The sequence below is a fragment of the Strigops habroptila genome, chromosome 10, assembly GCF_004027225.2.
Source record: "Strigops habroptila isolate Jane chromosome 10, bStrHab1.2.pri, whole genome shotgun sequence".
Classification (NCBI taxonomy): domain Eukaryota; kingdom Metazoa; phylum Chordata; class Aves; order Psittaciformes; family Psittacidae; genus Strigops; species Strigops habroptila.
The window spans coordinates 40,251,909-40,260,608 of NC_046359.1; positions in this window are offsets into that span (position 1 = coordinate 40,251,909).

Sequence of the window (8,700 nt, forward strand, 5' to 3'; positions counted from 1 at the left end):
ATGGAAGGCCTGAACAGATGTCCTTTTTTTTTCTATAAGGGTTATTATTCAGAGCTACGCTCACAGAGGCAGTTTCTTACAGCAAAAGTGACTGGAAATAAATGTTCTCTGTGATATACCATCTCATTTTCTTATCCTTTGACTGGTCAAACAATGACAAAAACATATTGTTCTTTTTAAAGGACATTTAAGGACTCATTCATGAAAGACATAATAGTGGTAGAGAAACATATCAAGGAAGAGCAATGAGTCAGACTGTTGGCAGCCACGTCAGCTTGAGGAAGCCACACACATCCAAGCTGCGCATGAACTCCCTGAACAATTCTACTCTGCCTATTCTTAGCACTGAAAAATACATTAACTTTTACTCTCTTGGGAAAAAGGAAGATTGCAAAGTTTGAAGGGACTTGTGGCGGGATGGCAGTGACAGGCAGCAGAGCCTTTGCTATGGGTGCCCTTCCACCGGGACAAAGGAAAGGATGAGCCACGCTAGAGAAGAACAAAGGCAGAGTTAATGCACAAATTCCTGTACCTACTCATCAGCCAGTGTTCTGAGAGCAGGGGCTGGGCACAGAAAAAAATCCGTTGCCAGAGCTGAGTGGGGAGGGGATATTTATTCTTGCTGTCTCCAAGAGCTGTCACTTCCTCTCAAACTGAGCACTGGAGTATGGCACATCATCCTTGTCTTTATTTGTTCCCACTGAGTTCATTAAGCGCTTTTCTTCACCAGGGATGAAAATATTGAATTCCTGAACATGCTATGTATAGGTTTTTCACTACCATATACAGCTACAAAGCATGTGGATAAGACAAAGTGTGGTTCCATGTGGCTTGGATAGATTGCTATTGTTGCATGCTCAGAGGATTTTTTCCTTTAGGATTCCCTGCCCTCTGGGAGAAAGCTCTCTCTGCTTAGGCTTGTGCTATTGCTAGAGAAGAAGAAGGGGAAGAAAAGCTGCGTAGAAAGCAAATCTGGCTGTATTGGACTGATCAATAAAGCAAATACTGATCTAAGGCTCCTATGCTCAGCAAGGCAGTGTAAAAACTTAGATTGAGACAATCTGTTTTCCTGAGGCTTGTAGGCTGAATAGAAAGCTAGCAAAAAGGAGCTACACGACAAGCAGAGAAAGTCATCTGACAAAAGCCTCATTAGCACTCTCATTGCCTTCACCCACAGCATATGTTTGCTTCTTAGAGCTAGCATTTCAGAAGGTCTGTATTCTCAGTATCCAGCAGTGAGAAACAAAGACTCATTGAGAAACAGTGCTCCGAGTTAAACAGTTATCGTGTTAAAACTTTGCTTCTCTAATTGCTGTGTTGTGAAAATCGAGGTGCTGACTGAGAAAAAGACATCTAGAGTAGAACAGAGATGACTAAGAAACAGATTCCTGCCACTTTAACTGCTTTTGCAGCAAGCATATTACCTCTTGGTGTGTAAACATCAAATTAGCAGTATTCTCAGGGTGAGCAGTAATATAGCAATCAAATCATTTCTTCCAGCTATATGGCAACAACTATGTGCTCTCCTGGCCTATCTTTTCCTCAGTATATGGCACACTCTGCATTGAGTATACTTAAAAATACCCCTATGCTGTAGACACTATTAAATTCCAATTATTCTATCCCTTTGTACTAACATCATAACTGTGAAGCTTATCAGCACTTGTGTTTCCATTTTATAGAGAGAACTATATGCCATGCCTGGTATGCATGCATGGGAGTCAGTGAGCCAAAATGGTACTTCAAGACCTGTGTTTATACACTGATGCTCTGTAACACGTTCCACAGGAAGCTGCTACAGGGAATTTGCAATCCAGCATTATCCAATCAGTTTCAAAATAATCCTAATATTTCTTAGCATTAAAACATAACTTTTATTTAATTGTCTTTTTTTTACCCATATTTCTACTTTAATCAGATGAGTTTCTGCAATATTACTGTTCTGTCACCACCTCACACCTTATTATCCTTCATAGTCTGAGTACATACTTTATCAGCAGTTTAGACATTGTCTAGGGGATCTTAATTCCCATTGCAAAAGGAAACTACGCACATTTTGGAACTGTGAGCATAGCACGAGTTCATTCAGTAAATTATCTTGGATTACCCTTTGATTCAGGATGCATCTCTCTGGCTGAACAGGGAAATGCTGGAAGCGAGACCAAGAGCTGTTCCCAGTCTCAACCTGCAGCTCTGTTTTAGGGCTTTCCAGACAGTGCCCTTCAAAATTAGTGAGTGCATTGAAGGAAGATCACTCCTAAAGGCCACTCCCTGCAGGATTACTAAAGTTACAGGTTCTTCTCCCTCCAGCCTTTGCAGTCCTCTGACATTACCCCACCATGGTTTGCATTCTCCATCACCCCTGGCACACCCTCATACCACATCCCAGACCATAAAACATGCGCACGAGCTCCTTAAGTGCACCATGTCCTCTCAGTAAACACACTTTCTTTTAGGCAGTTCTCATGTAGACCATCTTATTTTCAAGTCAAAACAAGCTGGCATTGTTATTATCCACAGCTCATTTCCTACTTCCCCGAGAACCACAGATCTATCCATTTATTGTTTCTCTATGACAGATAACTTTGCCAGACTATGCTAATATGAATAGCCATATGTTTGAATGAATATTTACAATGAAAATGTTTCAGTGAAGGCGAGGGATGTGTTTCCTGTTCTCTGATTTCAGTCAGCGAAAACTCACTGGATGTCAGAGTCAGTTGGGATTTTCATCTGTATAAATAGGAGCAGGATCTGACAACCACACAAATTACACATGTTCCATTGCAGCCATCTGTAATTCAATCTCCAAAATACTAACCAAGTTTATCTGACATGATTTTTCCTCCATCATCAGCTCATGCTGCTTATTGCTTCTTGGTCTGTTACTCTTAAATGCTAGATTTTTTATTTCCCTTAATATTTATGCCTTTACTTTAAAAGTGTTTGAGTTCGATTCACTGGACAACCTTTTTAATGATCAATACCACATTACATTCTCTTTAATAATGCTATACAGATAATCTGTTTGCTGTCTGGCTCTCTGTGGTCTAGTCTTTCTTTGCACTGCTAACATAACATCATATGTTTAGGTCTGGCAGTACATTTTGGTATTATAACTCCCTATACACCCATCACACCATATCACAACACTTCTATAGTCCAGTCTTGGCTACTGAATCCACGTAAGTATATATGGGGTTGTTTCACCACAATTTAAATTTGCAGCTTCCAGATAGTATGTGATTTTGAAAAATATCCATTGAGCTTCCTGAAAACATCTTCTTTCTAATTCTTGTTAGACCCATCAACTATTCTAAAGAGAATTTCAATAGAAGCAAAGAAAATTATCCAGATGTTTTATATATCTAATAAATATCTTTGACTTCCCTCTAGTTTGACCAGGAATGGTCCACCTTTTTTGATCTTCAGGTCTTACTGATGCAATGTATGGTATATGGAGATCTCCATTTTTCCTAAAGAATCCTTTTATATCTTATTAGTCTTCTCATTACTCAGCACAGAACAGTGGACCAAACCAGTAATTTTTCTACCAAAATACATATAATGAAAAAGTCTACAATTGCTTGAATAGCTTAGCAACAACTACCATTGGGTTGAGCCAATCTAATTTCCCTCTAGAAACAAGATAAATGAAGGAGAAATAGTGAATGTCTCATTTTGACCACACTAAGACCCTAGAAACTGGTTCACATAGGAGAGAGTCAAGAAAGTAATGTCAAGGTGAAAATATTCTCAGTTGAACCTCAAGCACTACTTTATTTGAATAAGATATAGTGAATAAAACTGTTAGCCATTGATTGGCAAAATTGCCATGCATTCAATGCTGTACAAATCACAGCCAATTCTCCACATGAATGTTGATTTTATTGCTGATAAAATCTGAAAAGTTAAGATTAGTGAGGCAGTGTCTCTGTATCAGGTGCTTATTCTTTCTGCCATTCTTCAAATGGAGCCTTCAAATTAGAAAGACTTGACCTATTCATCTCCCCATACAGATACCATGTAAGTCATAACAGACAAGAAGAAAGCTGTTTCTACCCAACATTACCCAAGCAAAAATCAAGAATCTTAAATGAAAATGACCTCAAAGTGGCCAAAGGGCAGCCAGTGTTAATGCTGAAGTATAACAAAATCTCCACTAAAGTTTTCTAATTCTGCCACTGCAGCTTAAGAGGACATAAATTACTGGTTCATTCCCCAGAGGGCAATTTAGCCTTCTTTTTAAAGGAATTTAAATCCTGGTAAACTCCAGGCAAGACTCTTCACATTCAGCCACTGCTATGTACATATTAAGCTTGCCTAGATTTTTAAATATTTATAGGCATGTTGATTTGACATACAGCAAGATGGAAATTGTCTAAATTTGACCTCACTATTTCGCCCAACTTATTAGTAAAATAAATCTAAAGTAAGACCAGGTAAAGTTAGGGGAATTAGTTCTGATCTCCACAGCAGGAAGATGTATCAGAATACAGTTCCTAAACAAAGTACACATTTACAAAGGTTTTGTTGTATCTGGTATAATGTCTATTATCTTAGATGGAACAGGTTGCCTTCTGCAAGAATTTCAGAGTTCAGCCCTTAATGATCAATATTGGTACTTCAGATACTAAAAACCCTAATCCCTAAACTGATTTTAAAATCATATTTTGTAAAAACAAAGTAGTATTTAATACTTCCAATTTTACCCATCTACTTTACGTCTCGTTTCCAAACTTTACAGCATTTTCTCAAGAGCTAGAGATGTCTAGGAAGCACGAAATATGCTGGAATTTATTCCTCCCTGCCTCCCTGTCTCACTGCCAAGTATTATATGACTGAAGAAGAGCTGGCAATCCTGGTTATCAGAATTAAAATGACAAACTGGGTGTCTAGGGTTCAAGTCCATAATCCAGCCAAGCTGTTTCTCCTTCCCTTTCCTCATATTATAAAAGCATCTGTTCCCTGAATCTTCATAGTGAGTAGTAAAGTTGAAGGAATTAGGCAATTTTCCTTTTCTTTACTCACTTGCCTAACTGTCCGCCTGCCACTCAGTACTACGAGCATGTGAAGCCCATTTTGACAAGTCATGAGGCATGACCTTGTTATTTTTGATGGAAAGAAGAGAACGACTTTTCAGATTGCAGTGAGGGGGATGATTACAGAAGGCACTCTTTCTAACTGCTGCCAGCTTTGCTGAACTTGGCTTAGTAAAAGAAAAATGCATGAAACATTTCATCATTAAGCTCTCCTGCCTTTTCGTTATCAATAATTAGTGTGAGCAGCAGAATGTGTGCAATTCCTCAATGGAAGAAATTAGAGTGTAGAGGGCCAGAAGTTTTCAAACCAAAGCTTAAAATACATGAAAATGACATAGGCCTTCTTCAGGATTTCTAGAGAGACAATTTTTTTCCTCTCTCATTCAAATAAAATTCATAACCATGTAATATTTTTGTTACCACAGTCTCTATTGATGAAAGACAGCATAATGATGGGTTAGTGGTGGACTTGGCAGTGCTGGGGTAAAGGTTGGACTTGATGATCTCAAAGGTCTTTTCCAACTTAGCTGACTCTATGATTCTATGATAGTGACTAGGCATCCTTCAAGGCCAGACCAAAATTCCTAAAATATCGTGATGAACTGCCTTTCTCAACAGCCCTGCTTCTTCAAGTCACACAAACGCTCTTCAGTCTCAGGCAGAGGAGTAGGAGAGATCACTGAGGTCAGTGTGAGACAAGTCTTGCGTTTCTCAGGACCAGTGAAGATACTGAAGTACACCCAACAGTCCTGTGTTCATGCTTGTCGCTCATTTGTGAAAGGTAACCAGAAACAGTTTCAGTGGGAATAGTTCATGATCCTCAAGGTTGAACAGAAGAAAAAGAACAAGCACAGACTGAAGATAATGTGTGAAGAGGGGAATAAAATAAGGCAACAGGGATGAAGAAAAAAGGACAAAAAAAAAAAAGCCCACTGAAAATAATTACATCCTCACAACAGTGGCTCTCAGAAGAGTCTTTTCTACTGGTTGCTACAGGGCTGAAAGGTTTAACACTGAAGAAAGCAATTATTACTGGTAAACGTGGAAGAACATCATACTGCCATAAATATGATGTTCCCTTTCCAGGAACAGCAGCTAAATAGTTAAAAGAGATGTAAGTTTCCAAGCCCTAGACACTACTATGGGATGCCCTAGTGGCATTCTAGGAGGTAAGTGACAGTGCTATTTTGGAAATCACATTCAGCAGGTACCCAAATTAACAGCATCATAGAGAACACATTAACAAATCATAGAGAACACATTTCCTCTACAGTGTTCTAGGGGAGTTTCAGAAACTGAGATGACAACATGATACCAAAATGCAGCCAAATATATCTGTATTTTAAAATCATCTAAGACTAAAGAGTCTCCTGAAAACCATAGAAACAGTTGTTCAATACCATGTGCCAGAGAAACATGATAATAAATACAGCATTTCACCTGTTGCTCAGGATTACAGATTTGAGTGAGGAAGGATTTTGGTTTTGATAAAGTGTTTTGTGCTCAGGGAGGAATGGTAAAGCAAGAGAACTTGTGGTTCAGCCTGGAGGAGGCTGGCATGGGTGTGCTTTGCCCCCAGAGTATGTGCGTTACACACACTGAAAGAGAGCTTTGGATATGAGGTCTATCAGTATTGTCATTGGAAAAGGATCACTGATTTCATCTTGGTGGTGGCCTCTGTCATAGTAATAAAACAAAACAGATATTGAAAAGGGGAAAAAAACCCGAGGTGCTTCATTTCCATGGAGATCTCTGGGGAAAGTGTCTCAATGTCATTGAACAAAGACCAGATTAAAACAGCTCAAGAATGTTCCCATATTCGTAAGCAGGAACATTTTTCAGGGTAAGCTGTTGTTGAATGGTCATGGCAGATAACCAGGTTTGTGGGGCAGGGCTCTGGCTTCAGAGTGTAGTTCATTTATTAATATCATTTGAGACATGGACTATTTGCAAAACTACTCATCTGCCTCCTCACTGATGTCCAGGCAAGTTATATTTATTTATATATATAATAACTGTGCAATTATATTGGTTAACTGGAAATGGAATGATTCATTCTTTATACAGAACATTTTATCAGGCAGTTTACCAATAATTTTCTTTCCCTCCCGTTCCTCTACAAAGAGGCTGGACTTGGTGGATCCTTTGGCTTTTAGTTCTGTTCATGAAAAAGATGCATGGATCAGATCACTTGTTCAATCACCCAGCACTTTCTTATTGATATTTCCCAGGTAACATCAAGAGCTACATGAATTCTTAGCCTTCCTGCACCTCTGTGTAATGCTAAACCGGGCACATTCCACAATCTCTGGAAAGGTCTCCATAACTCCATTTGTTTTCTGGAAGGGGCTCATTCTATTAATCACACAGAGAGATGGGATGACTTTTTGTACTGTTGTCCTGCCTGTCATCACTTTCTTTGGATTTCATAGCAAGACATTCATTATTGCTAATGTCCAGCAAATAGCAGGCATGACAGAACTTCTGTAGTGTCCAAGCGTCCTCTTAAAAAATAGCATGCTCTTGAAAGAATCCCTGTCTGCTCTAGAGCTCCTTTCCTGAGCTCCTTCCAGCCTTTTTCTTCCTGATGATGCCTGAAAGAAATTAAATTAATGTTCTGGATATCTGGCTACATAATTTCTGAAAACGCTTCTTCCTGAAAGCACTATATGTCTGCAGCACTCATTAGATTATGCCTGCATAAATGTGTGTGTGTGTATAGTCGCTACCTTATATCTTAGTCAACCTATCTGCCTCAAATTTTGCCATCTCAGAAGGTGATAGTTAACCCCTGTTAACTCCAAGTCTGTAATGATGCAGGTACAATTTAGGACAGGTCAGAGGCTTTACTAGCTATGAACACTGGGACAGCATCTCTCCCTCTCCTGCCCAGTTCTCTGACAAGTGTTTGTAGAGACCCAACCTATATACTGTTTCAGAAAAAAATGAGAGGAGGAAAACCAATCATTTCAATGTCAACAAAGCCAGGTATCCATCCCTGGAACTCCCTAAGTCACTTGTTAACTGCCACGTTTCTAAGGAATCAAATAGTAAATAATATGACAGTATGGAGAGATGTCTCTTGGTGAAGCCTATAGGAGTGGCACACCCAGTATTAGCATAGCTCAGAAGCGGGGAGTTCCTTCATCAAGAATTACCACCAATGGACTTCAACTTGCCGTACAAGATGTTGTAGTGGATTTCCTACACTGTCCTGTAAAGATACTCTGTACTTCCTGAGTGGGCAAAGAATTTCCTCCTAAGTGAGAAAAAAACAGCTGAGAAGAAATAAGAGTATGACACAGATAAGATTGACAGACTTGCAAAAGACTGACTGCTTCAACACCCAGATTTCAGGAAACCCAGGGACCTCAAAAATAGGACTTTAAAAATAAATCTTCAGACTTACCTACAATACATGTCAGTTTTACAGTATCCCATGAAAGATGTCCTTCCTTTCAATGAGTAGTAAAGTTTATAGGAAAAGAGTATATTTTTACAAGAGCCACACAGATAAACTCTGCTTATTCTTCAAAGTCTCACACTCAAGGTAGTAATTTCCTGCCCTTGGACTAAATGTAGGGTCCTTCTTTCAGTTCTTTCTGTCCACATTTCTCTCCTTCTATATCTGACCAGTCACATTCACAAACTACCAGGT